The 13,472-nt window shown below is 43.6% G+C and overlaps 1 pseudogene; it reads right to left on the minus strand.

Annotated features, from left to right (window-relative positions):
- Nucleotides 1,758-13,472, minus strand: part of LOC102180299 — a 31,223-nt pseudogene continuing 19,508 nt past the window's right edge.

Genomic DNA, 13,472 nt, shown 5'->3' on the forward strand with positions numbered 1-13,472 from the left:
TGACACTACACTAATAGCAGAAAGCAAAGAAAACTAGAGAGCCTTGTGATGAGGAGAGGAGATGAAAAAACTAGCTTAAACTCAAGATTCAAAAAACTATTTACAGAAAGATACTCAATATTCATGGCATCCAGTCCCACCACTTCATGTCATATAGATGATGGAAAAGTGGAAACTTGCAGATTTTATTTTCTTGGGCTCCTAAATCACTATGGAGCTTGACTGCAGCCACAAAATTAAAAGACACTTGCTTCTTGGAAGGAAGAAAAGCTATGAAAAACCTGCCCAGTGTATTAAAAAGCAGAGACTCACTTTGCTACAGAGGTCTGTAGTATCAAAGCTATGGTTTTTCCAGTAATCAGGTACAGATGTGCGATCTGGAGCATAAGAAAGGAAGAATGCCTAAGAATTGAGCTTTTGAACTGCGGTACTTGAGAAGATAGTTGAGAGTCCCTTATACAACAAGGAGATCAAACCAGTCAATCTGAAAAGAAATCAACCTCTCACCCCTGCTGTCTCAGCTGAGGCATCTACTGAGGGCCTCCAGGTGGAAAGAACAGATGCTTCCACTGCAAAAGTGCCTAGTCATGGCAGCTCCAAGCAAACAGTTTGTAGCCCCACCCATGGAGAAACTCAGAAAGGCTGAAGGCTCTTTGTTCCCTGGATCTCCGGATACATTTGTTGCATTCTCCCCATAAGCATTGGAGGCCAAGGAAGGGGCATTCTGGGCCCTGGAGGAGGGGGATGGCTCAGGGATCCAATAGTGCCATCACTTACCAAGTAGGACTGGAACGGACAGAGCAGGCATATGTGGCAGAGAGCTGGTGACTGAGTATGGGACAAAAGGGAACCAGCTCTCCATGAAGTACCTCACCCAAACTCCCCTTGAGGTGAAGCCCAGTGATAAGTTCATCTGAGATGGGATGAAGTGAGTCTATTTCATTACCCCTTATAATTCCCTGAATGAGGAGGTGATGAATTTGGTGGGTCATCACAAACTCTTTTATGGCATAGACTATCTCCCAGTCACTTTTTGGGGGGCTGCTTCTCCCCAGCTTCAGTCATATAGTTCTGGAGGAAATTGACAATCATGTGTGCTGTTGGTCAGGCCACAGGACCATTCAAAGCCAGTCATACAACCCCATCGCCCTGCCAGGAGGGCTGATCTATGACTGTACATGTGATCTAAGGTGGGTCATTCAGAGAACATCCTTAAACTCTGATGTCTTCAATCTTTTCTTTCCTTATTGGAGATGCCTTCAGGATATAAAAGCCTATGGCAGGTAGCTAGGACTCCCTCACTAAGTGCAGAATCCTTAAAGGAGAAAGTTTTCAGGCTAAGACCATCAGAGAAGAGGGAATGAAAGAGTGAGGGTGTGAAACAGAGGACTGATAACTTCTCATTTCTTGGGTCCAGTCACTGAGATCCTTGAATTTTCTCTGAGTCTTGTGTCCTGGATTCCCAGAATCATTTCAGAGAGTCTCCCCTTTCCTTGAAGCCAGTTGGTGGTGGACTCCTCTCAACTGTGATTCAGACTTTGCTCTAGATCCTTCCCAATCATTGTACACCTCCCAGACACAAACGGAGGCACCTGTTTGTTTCAGCACCATTATGAGTGAAATCTTTTATTCTTTACTGAGAATAGGGTGTTCAGAACAACAAATACAGTTCACCAGCATCCTGGGCAGGAGTACTCTAAGTGTGATTTAGTGTTTGCTCAGAGTGGCCTTACTGATTCCTGAACCACACCAAGCACTTATACTGCCTGTGCCAGGCCAATTCTGTCATTTCCTCGATTAAAGACTGAGAAGTACAGCCTCAGTAAGATTCACCCAGGATCCAGATCTCTCTAGATGTCCTCACTGTGTTCTCTTTGTGTGTGTGTGCATGTGTGTTCTCATTTTTACTTATTTATTTGTTTTACTTTACAATTCTGTATTAGTTTTGCCATATATCAACATGAATCTACCACAGGTGTACATGAGTTCCCAATCCTGAACCCCCCTCCCACCTATCTCCCCATACCATCTCCCTGGGTCATCCCAGTGGACTAGCCCCAAGCAGCCTGTATCCTGCATCAAACATAGACTGGCAATTTGTTTCTAACATGATATCATACAAGTTTCAATGCCATTCTCCCAAATCATCCCACCCTCTCCCTCTCTCACAGAGTCCAAAATCTGTTCTATATATCTGTGTCTCTTTTGCTGTCTCGCATACAGGGTTATGGTTACCACCTTTCTAAATTCCAATAATACTGTATTGGTGTTTTTCTTTCTGGCTTACTTCACTCTGTATAATCAGCTCCAGTTTCATCCACCTCATTAGAACTGATTCAAATGTATTCTTTTTAATGGCTGAGTAATACTCACTGTGTTCTCTTTAACGGTGGTATAGAGGGGGCCTCTAGAATTTTGGGGGTGTCAGAGACACACATCAGTCGGCCTGAGCCCTTATATGTGACTCCCACAAATATCTAGACCTAGCACAATTCTTGATTTTATTTCCCTTTATTGGTAAGTATCAAGGGAGTTTCTCATTAGCAGGGGATATGAGAGTTCATCCACAACCAAAAAAGGCCAAGACATGAGGTTGCCATAAGGAAGGGTGTGGGGGAGGGGAGGACTGGGAGTTGGGGATACAGAGGAATGATAAACAACAAAGTCCTACTGTAGAGTATAAGGAAATATATTAACCATCCAGTCATAAACCACATGAAAAAGAATAAGAAAAATAATATATATTTCTGTATGTGTATAACTGAGTCACATTGCTGCGCAGCATATATTAATACAACACTGAAGATTGGCCACAATTCAATAAAATTTTTAGAAAAGAAAAAGAGTGCCCATAGTTCTCCTCTCTCCCTGTTTCTTTCCTCTGACTCTTGCTCCTTGTTTTCTCTTCAGAGAATGCTGGTTTTCCTCCTGCGTCCCCACAATCCATACATTATTTAGAAATTTTATTTGTATTGAAGTATAGCTGATTAACAATATTCTGATTTTCAGGTGGACAGTAAACAGACTCAACCATATGTATCCATGTATCCTGATACCAAAAATACCCCTCCCATCCAGGATGTCATATAATTAAGTGGAGTACCCTGTGCTACACAGTAACTCATTGGTGGTTATTGATCATATATAGAGCAGTGCCCACAACACGTTCTTGAAGACTTAACTTAGGAACTCTGGGAATCCTCCTTTGACCCGCTCTCACCCTTTTTGGCCACTCCAGGCTTGGGTGGGTAATGTAGTCTGGTTCCCCATCCCCACCAGTCAGTTTATAGCCCTCATCACCCCGAGTAAGTCCCCAGTGCCCCAATGCAGAGCACCTTGGTGTGCCATTTGCATGGAATCCAGTGCAATTTTGCCTAGAACCAAGCAACCCTCCATATGGCTCCATGAGTTTACAGTTTTAGAATTCCTGAAATTCCCTCCTTTCCTCATAGGCTTCTTTGAGCCCATCAGCCAGCTCTGAACTCCCCTAGGGAGCTGACATGAAGCCTCCACCCTGTGCTGCGACTGAGCAGCCACTGTGTGCCCTTTATTCACATTAGCATCCAGCCTCCCCTCAGAGGGGTCGGGTAGCCTGACTCACATAGTGGGCACCCGGCCATAGCTATGGGAAGATGTATCTGAGAACCAGGGTGACCACATAATTTATCATCCAAACCAGGAAAACTGCGAGAAGGGAAGGGAGACTGTTAATCTTATGGTGGGACAGCATACTGGGACTGTCCCCAGCCATTCTCTTTGTCACATGGCCTATTTCAGGGACTGCTAGAGCTGACTTTCCATGTTCATCCGTCTGAGGGTTCAAACTGAACTGAAGCTCTTTGAGGACTGAGGACCTGAGTGTTCCCCTCTCCTTGTGACTCCCACCATGCCAGCATGGCGTGGTGTCTCCACATTTATTTCAGGATGATCAGTGTCCCAGATGGTCCTTTACCCTCACGTGGTTCATGTTGTGGGAGGCTCTGGCCCAGCCACAGGGCTCAGCAGCATCTGCAATAGTGCGAGATGGCCTGCCGAGGGCGCCCTTCTCCCAGCAGCAGGCCAAGTGTTATTTCAAGTTCCTATTTGAGAACTAACCCGCAGGGTTCTCCCCTCACCTTGAGGATGTAGGCTTGAGCTGGGACTGGGTAGTTGATACCATTGATGGTGAGGATAATAGAGGACAGGGTATTGACTGCAAAACATAAGACGTAGTGCTGTCAGAGAGAGAGGGAGAGAAATTGGCCCTGGGGATCCTTCTTGTGTGTGGAGACTGGGAGTGACCCTGCAGCATGACCCCTCACCACGGAACCCCATGGTGTGACGCCTATGAGCTTCTGGATATTTTTGACCAGTCTTCTTGGGCCAAGGATCAGTGATATCGCAGTATCTACAAGGGCTTCACAGCCGCTAGAACGAGCAATAACCTTTCTTTCCATGGAGATGCTGAGAGACAATGTGACAAAGCAGGGAGTCAAGGTCACTCTGAGTCTCCTCAAAGCTGCCCCCTTCCCGACTGTCCCCTAAACGCCCTTTGTTTCTTGCCCTCTTTTCCTTTGCTCCCGACAGGGCACCTTCCTTGACATTCTTGAATGCAGTACTTGAATACACCAGGCTCTTTTGAACCTTGACACAAGCTCTTCTTCCTTTCTAGAGGAGCCCCCTCCCCTTTGACTAGCAAATTTCTTCTCATCTTCCGGATTCCAGCTTAATTGTCATGGTTTCAGGGAAGTCTTTCCCCTGGTGTTGATCATTCTCCTTCCTTGATAGTCTCTGTAGACACTTCCTCATCTAGCATGTAGCAAAGTCACAATTAATTATGTGTGTGTCTCATTTCCTGTGCATCTGCCTTCTTAGATGTGAGGGCGACTTTCATTCTCATTGCCTCCCTAAAGAGTCTGGCACACAGTGGATGCCCAAGGCTTGTCTGTTTGGTGAGTGAATGAAGACTGTGAGAATAACGAATGAGAAATACTCAGGGAGCTGTATCTGGTGCGGAACAAATAACGGGTCAATAGCAGAGTGAAGATGGAGATTTGTGAGAGCAGTAGACTCTCATAGTGGTGGGAGAGAGGGGCTCCGCTGGGAGAGGGTGTCTGCCAGCACTTCTTCTACAACCAGCTCAGACCCTCAGGCCCTGGCCAGGAAATATATGACAAGCCCAAGACACTTCAAAGAACGGGTCAGCTTTTGTCTGAGGGTATCACACAGAATCCTATCAATTATGCCTCTTGTCCTCAGGTCACTCCTGGATCTCACCTTCCTGATTCTCTGTTATAGCCCTTGCCCCACTGTGTGCCCATGAACATAGGATGTCGTATTTCTTAGTTGCTTTCACGTCTTAAGACTTCAGCAAATCTCTCTACCCTGCTCAGTAGTTGCTCCCTTAGGAAACCAGTCTCCCCATTTGCTCAGGACTTTTCCTGTTTTTAAACTGACATTTATCTGTACTGGGAACTTCCTATGTCCCAGATAGCCCTGGACAGTTGGTCATCTTATACCTCTGTTCACTACACTGTAGAGTCCTCTAATCATACTTCATGCCTCACAGGGCAGAGGTTGCAATTCTCTCCCAGCTGCGCAGATATCTCCAGACCATTTTAGTAGCCTGGTCAGAGCCCTAGTCAGAATGCCTGGAGATTATGAAACCATGGGTTGTTTGCACATCTATCTGCTTGTGTGTTTGTTTGTATGTGTGTTTATTTGTGTCTCTGTGAGTTCTTGTGTGTCTCTGACTAGCTATGCATGTTTATATGTGTCTCTGTGTATGTTTATATGTGTCTGCTTGTGTGCTTCGATGTTTCTGTGTGTCAGTGTCATTGTGGGTGGTGCATATGTCTGTGTGACTGTCTGAGAATGCATTTGTGTGTGTTTGCCTGTGTCCATGTACAGTAGCAGGAGCATCACTTGGGCTGACCCTCAGAGGGAGAGGCTTACCAGTCAATGTGTACACTCCAGTAACCCATGTGGATCAATGGTACCCAGTTGAGTGCTCCCTGGTAGTAGGATTTATCCACCCCATGAAACATCACCACATTGCATTTCACCCTGCAGGTGTAGAGAGAAGAGAAGGGTGGATCCTCAGAGGACAGTAACAACAGCACTGTCTGAGAGCTGTGCTAGTCCACCCATCAAGGCCCTAATAATGTCTCCATATACAGATGCAGAAATTGTGGCTAGGAGCAATTGAGACCCAGACCAAGGTTGGTTACTGGCTAATGAGTGGCAAAGAGGAGGTTAGAAGCTGAGTCACCTGGTTGGGATCCACCCACTATATCTTCTGAACATGTCCTACCTCCTGCGACCTAAGTCCTCAGACATACTAAGAGGACATGGTGCTGAAGCATATTGGCTTTCTCCTTGTCCACCTTGTCATTTTTCAGGAAAATGAAGCCTGTGAGTTCTAAAGGTGTGGGTTCAGGTCAGCCAGAATTGGCTCCACTGGCCTGTGACTTCAAATGTCCAAAGGGCCCCACATTGAGAAGGAACCCCACATCTGCGTTCCCTGTCTTGAAATGCCTAATATTTCTTGAACAAGGGGTCCCACACTTTCATTTTTCACTGGCTCCTACAAATTGGGTAGCTGGACCTGGGATCCAAGTGAAATGATAATGAGGAAGGAAAGATATCCACCATCATTCTCCTCCCTTCCTTATCAAACTCATAAGCAAATCCTAATGCATTTTCCTTCAACTTGTTTCCTGTTGCCTTCAATTAATCTTCCTCATCACTCACCCACCTAGACCAAGTTACTGGTCTTGAGCCCAGGATCTGGGTTGTGTAACAATAAAATTTTATTTATAAAAGCCAGGGGGTGTCAGGTAGGGCCCTGGGGCCATAGTTCTGGTGGGTTAGATTATCCCTCAGGATACTTCTTTATCAAGTTTTCTATAATTTTCTTGCAACTGAAAGCATCTTACAGCTAATTTGGAGACAGAGATTGTCCATCTCAGACTTACTTGCTCAAGTAGAAGGCAAAAACAAGCTCAGAAATGGCACCTTGATTCTTCAGCTTGTCAAAGATGGGGATGGCTCCAGTGAAAGATATGTTGGGGTAGTTTAAGCCCAAGATGCCATCAAAAGGTGTCTCAAACCAAGATTCCGTAAAGGTTAGATGGAACAGGTTGTCAGTACTTACAAAGTCCACAATGTGTGGGACAGAAGAGTTTCCCACTTATAGATACTTGAAGTGTGATTAGGATTGGGCTGGGGTGCACTGCCTTAAGATCCTCAGAGAAGAATTGAGGCTGGGCTCTGTCTTCAGTGGCCCACAGACAGTTAGACCAAGCTGGGAGGGGAATTTGGGTTCCATTTGAGAGAGTCTGTGAATTTTAAAACTTCTGCCCCTCTGAAAAATTCTCCTTCTATTTGCCATGAAGGATGAAGTTGGATCCCATGATATTAGTTTTTTAATATGTAATTTTAAGCTGGCTCAATATGTCTAAACGTTAATAGGCAAAATCTAATTTATCACTGTGATAGACTGCTAGGTCACCAACGCACCATTCTGAGCACTGAGAAAGGAAAATAATCATCAATATATATGCTATTTTTGTTTCTATTATGCATAGGTTATGTAACTACAAACAGTTCCAGGAAAACAAGCTAGACTGTCCCTTCTGGGGATGAGGAGAGAGTGATGGGGAGCAGCTATAATACAGATGAAGCCTCACTCACTGGCCTGCAGCTCACCTCCTGCTGTGGAGGTCTGGTTCCTAATAGACCAAGGACTCGTACTTGTCCTGTGCTTGTACCCACTGTGCTTGTATTGTGGACTCCTTCTTTAAAACCAATAGTGGGACATTCTGCAAGACAAACCACTGTGCCTTTGCCCAGTTTCTGTACAAATAAATGGCATTAAAATTGGAAGAGGAACAGTTATTTAGTCTTAACGGAGAACAAACAAGTGCAACATATGACTACATTCTCTCAAAACTGTTAAAAGATATCTGCTTTTTGAGAATCAGGAAAATTTGTACATGGACTGGATATTAGATGCTAATTTTATTGGGAACAAAAGAGCATTTTTCTCACATCCTATCATTTTACCCCGAATACTCATTATGTATATTTGTGAAATGTTCATCTCGTCCATAAAACACTTCAGGGAAAATGAATAAGGAGTAAAAGAGAGAATGAAATGAGGGTCTGTCTTGATTTAAAAACAGATCTGCATAGCTGCTATGGATTGAATTGTGTCCACCCTTGACTCCCAATGTGATGGTATTAAGAAGTAGGGCCTTTGGGAGGTACACAAGTTGATATGGAGTTTTGATGGGGTGGTCCCTCATGATGGGATTACCATCTCCCTCTTTTTCTCTCTTATTCTCCCTCTTCCTACTTCCCTTCCCTCACCACAAATGAGAACATAGCAAGAAGAAAAAGACCTGATGCAAGTCAAGAATGTCTTCACCGGGAACTCAATTTTTCACCACCTTGATGTTGCATAGTTTCCGGTCTATGACAACCTGTGGGACTAAGAAGTTAGTTTTGTAGTTGTTGATGCCGAATGATGAAATATAAGGTTCATGACCCTCTTTTTTATTATATTAGTTATGTTTGAAATTGTTTTGTACTAAGAAGTTTATAGAATGAGGTTTCTGTCTTAGCAATATGCTGAGGGGCCCAAGATAGCAGATTCAGGCAGTTCCCTGATGAGTGAGTGGTTGGAGGACCACATGCTCCTTCCTCCAACTATTCTCTTGTCATCTGAAAACCATCCCCCCCCATACCTGACAACCTTACCTCCAACCCTATCTGCATCGCCACTCTCCTGCTAAGCTACTGAGTCATCTAGTTGGAGATCTTGATGATTCAGGACAGGGTCTGAAAGGAGAAAGAATGCATACATTTTTAGAAAGAATGATTTGGGAAGACCCTTCCTTGGTTTTCCCTTCTTTATTGCCATTTGGAGGTGAGGGATAGGGCCTGGGTAGAGAGGAAGCCACAAGTGAGACTGCATGGATATTTGCAATAGAAAGGAGAAGGAATTCACAACCCAATAACCAAGAGGTGAGCAGCTTGCACAGGACCCAGGAAGGAAGGAAGAAGCACTAGGAAAAGAATAGTGCCTACCTGTGGGCCAGACATACCTGAGTTTTCTGGTTAAACTTGGAGGTCGTGTCCTTCCTGCTTTAAGTTCTGCTCCAGATATGGAGGGGATAGAGGTATACTCACTGCAAATGAGTCACGGGGAGAGGGACAGCCTCCCCCAGGAACCCTTGGATTCCACTCTAACTGTGGGTATCATCCCAAACCAGAGAGCAAATGGCAGGGCATTCAAAGGATGACCTTCTTTAAATAGTATTTAAAATACTACAAAATTTGTCTAAGAGTCCTGGCATATCTTGTTCCCAGAGTTTTTTAGGAGAGATGATTCGTTAGCCTAATTTGGGTTCTGCTGTGGATTCTACAAGCTTCCCCACTGTTATCTTTTGACTTATAACTACCTGAACTCATCCCACAAAATCCAAATGATGGTAAGTTCCAGGGGGCAAGGCTTCTAAGGTCTTAGGTGTCACAGTAGCTCTGTGCCAAGTGGTCTACCACTCCCCAGTCCTAAGCCCAGGACCCATGAATATCACCAGACAGTTACAGCCCTCTGCCCACCAGAGGCAGCCTCAGCATCCTCAGCAACACGCATCTCTGAGCCACTAGTCCACTGACTGGCACTGAGTTTCAGTCTGGATCAAGTGCTCTGGAGCAAGTCCAGTCTCCCTCATCCAAGAGATGGGAAACTGAACCCTGGGGTGTATGACTCACTTTAAGGTTGCAGGTAACTTAGTGAAGACTTGGGACCTAGGAACTCTGGTTCCCATGTTAGGAGATTTCCAGGAAGGGAAAGATGAGAGAATGCTCAATTGCATCCTCTGCTGGGTAGCTCTCAGATGTCTGCAAGCACCAGGGTGGAAGTTCCTTTCCCTTTGCCCCTTAAGTCTCATTCAGATTTTATCAGCAGACCTGCCTCCATGTAGCAGCAGGAAAGCAATCTTCAGGGCTGTTCCTGCTGGGTTGACAGTGGAAAGGTAGTCTTTTACTAAACTTGGTTACCTTGGTCTTTAACTTTGTAGTAGAGCCAGACGTGAGGCAGGTTGATTCCACCAGTTCCATTCTTGTTTTTCAAGATTGCTTTGACTATTTGAGATTTTTTTTTGTATTTCCATACAAGTTGTGAAATTATTTGTTCTAGTTCTGTGAAAAATAACATTGGTAGCTTGATAGCGATTGCATTGAATCTATAGGTTGCTTTGGATAGTATACACACTTCAACAATATTGATTCTCCTAATCCATGACCATGGTATAATTCTCCATATATTAGTGTCCTGATTGATTTCTTTCACCAGTGTATTATAGTTTTATATATATAAAGTTTATATATATATAGTTTTATATATATAAAGTTTTTTATATATATTTTATTTATATATATATAGTTTTATATATATAAAGTCTTTTGTTTCTTTCAGTTCAGTTCAGTTTAGTTCAATTGCTCAGTTGTGTCCGACTCCTTTCGACCCCATGCATTGCAGCAAGCCAGGCCTCCCTGTCTATCACCAACTCCAGGAGTTCACCCAGACTCATGTTCATCGAGTTAGTGATGCAACCCACCCATCTCATCCTCTGTCATTCCCTTCTCGTCCTGCCCCCAATCCCTCCCAGCATCAGAATCTTTTCCAATGAGTCAACTCTTCACATGAGGGGGCCAAAGTACTGGAATTTCAGCTTTAGCATCATTCTCTCCAAAGAAGTCCCAGGGCAGATCTCCTTCAGATTGGACTGGTTGGATCTCCTTGCAGTCCAAGGGATTCTCAAGAGTCTTCTCCAACACCACAGTTCAAATGCATCAATTCTTCGGTGCTCAGCCTTCTTCACAGTCCAACTCTCACATCCATACATGACCACAGGAAAAACCATAGCCTTACTAGATGGACTTTAGTAGGCAAAGTAATGTCTTTGTTTTTTAATAAGCTATCTAGGTTGGTCATAATTTTTCTTCCAAGGAGTAAGCGTCTTTTAATTTCATGGCTGCAATCACCATCTGCAGTGATTTTGGAGCCCCCAAAAATAAAGTCTGACACTCCTTCCACTGTTTCCCAATCTATTTCCCCTGAAGTGATGGGACTAGATGCAATGATCCTCGTTTTCTGAATGTTGATCTTTAAGCCAACTTTTTCACTCTCCAGTTTCACTTTCTTCAGGAAGCTTTTTAATTCCTCTTCACTTTCTGCCATACGGGTGGTTATTTCTGAGGTTATTGATATTTCTCCTGGCAATCTTGATTCCAGCTTGTGTGTCTTCCAGCCCACTGTTTCTCATGATGTACTCTGCACAGAAGTTAAATAAGCAGGGTGATAATATACAGCCTTGATGTACTCCTTTTCCTATTTGAAATCAGTCTGTTTTTCCTTGTCCAGTTCTAACTGTTGCTTCCTGACCCACATACAGATTTCTCAAGAAGCAGGTTAGGTGGTCTGGTATTCCCATCTCTTTCAGAATTTTCCACAGTTTATTGTGATCCACACAGTCAAAGGCTTTGGCATAGTCAATAAAGCAGAAATAGATGTTTTTTTGGAACTCTCTTGCTTTTTCCATGATCCAGCGGATGTTGGCAATTTGATCTCTGGTTCCTCTGCCTTTTCTAAAACAGGTTGAACATTTGAAATTTCACGTATTGCTGAAGCCTGGCTTGGAGAATTTTGAGCATTACTTTCCTAGCATGTGAGATGAGTGCAATTGTGCAGCAATTTGAGCATGCTTTGGTATTGCCTTTCTGTGCAACTGGAATGAAAACTGACCTTTTCCAGTCCTGTGGCCACTGCTGAGTTTTCCAAATTTGCTGGCATATTGAATGCAGCACTTTCACAGCATCATCTTTCAGGATTTGAAACAGCTCCACTGGAATACCATCACTTCCACTAGCCTTGTTCATAGTGATGCTTTCTAAGGCCCACTTGACTTCACATTCCAGGATGTCTGGCTCTAGGTCAGTGATCATGCCGTCGTGATTATATTGGTCATGAAGATCATTTTTTTTATAGTTCTTCTGCGTATTCTTGCCACCTCTTCTTAATATCTTCTGCTTCTGATAGGTCTATACCATTTCTGTTTTTTATCGAACCTATCTTTGCATGAAATCTTCCCTTGGTGTCTCTAATTTTCTTGAAGAGATCCCTAGTCTTTCCCATTCTGTTATTTTCATCTATTTCTTTGCATTGATCGCTGAGGAAAGCTTTCTTATATTGTCTTGCTATTCTTTGGAACTCTGCATTCAGATGTTTCTACCATTTCTCCTTTACTTTTCACTTCTCTTCTTTTTACAGCTGTTTGTAAGGCCTCCTCAGACAACCAGTTTACTCTTTTGCATTTCTTTTCCATGGGGATGGTCTTGATCCTTGTCTCCTGTGCAATGTCACGAACCTCCGTCCATAGTTCATCAGGCACTCTATCTAACAGATCTAGTCCTTTAAATATATTTCTCACTTCCACTGTATAGTGGTTTTGCCTACTTTCTTCAATTTCAGTCTTTATTTGGTAATAAGGAGTTCATGATCTGAGCCACAGTCAGCTCCCGGTCCTGTTTTTTCTTACTGTATATAGCTTCTCCATCTTCGGCTGCAAAGAATATAACCAATCTGATTTTGGTGTTGACCATCTGGTTAGGTCCATGTGTAGTATTCTCTTGTGTTTTTGAAAGAGGGTGTTTGCTATGACCAGTGCATATTCTTGGTAAAACTCTATTAGTCTCTGCCCTGCTTCATTCCATATTCCAAGGCAAAATTTGCCTCTTACTCCAGGTGTTTCTTAACTTCCTACTTTTGTATTCTTGTCCCCTATAATGAAAAGGAAATCTTTTTTGGGTGTTAGTTCTAAAAGGTCTTTTAGGTCTTCATAGAACCATTCAACTTCAGCTTCTTCAGCATTACTGGTTGGGGCATAGACTTGGATTACTGTGATACTGAATGGTTTGCCATGGAAACAAACAGAGATCATTCTGTCATTTTTGAGATTGCATCCAAGTACTGCATTTCAGACTCTTTTGTTCACCATGATGGCTACTCCATTTCTTCTATGGGATTTCTGCCCGCAGTAGTAGATATAATGGTCATCTGAGTTAAATGCACCCATTCCGGCACATTTTAGTTTACTGATTCCTAGAATGTCGACGTTCACCCTTGCCATCACCTGTTTGACCACTTCCAGTTTGCCTTGATTCACGGACCTGACATTTCAGGTTCCTATGCAATACTACTTTTTACAGCATCGAACCTTGCTTCTATCACCAGTCACATCCACAGCTGGGTATTGTTTTTGCTTTGGCTCCATCCCTTCATTCTTTCTGCAGTTTTTTCTCTACTGATCTCCAGTAGCATACTGGGCACCTACTGACCTGGGGAGTTCCTCTTTTGGTATCCTATCATTTTGCCTTTTCATACTGTTCATGGGGTTCTCAAGGCAAGGATACTGAAGTGGTTT

Source organism: Capra hircus, chromosome 29 (genome assembly GCF_001704415.2).
Source record: "Capra hircus breed San Clemente chromosome 29, ASM170441v1, whole genome shotgun sequence".
NCBI classification, from domain to species: Eukaryota; Metazoa; Chordata; class Mammalia; order Artiodactyla; family Bovidae; genus Capra; species Capra hircus.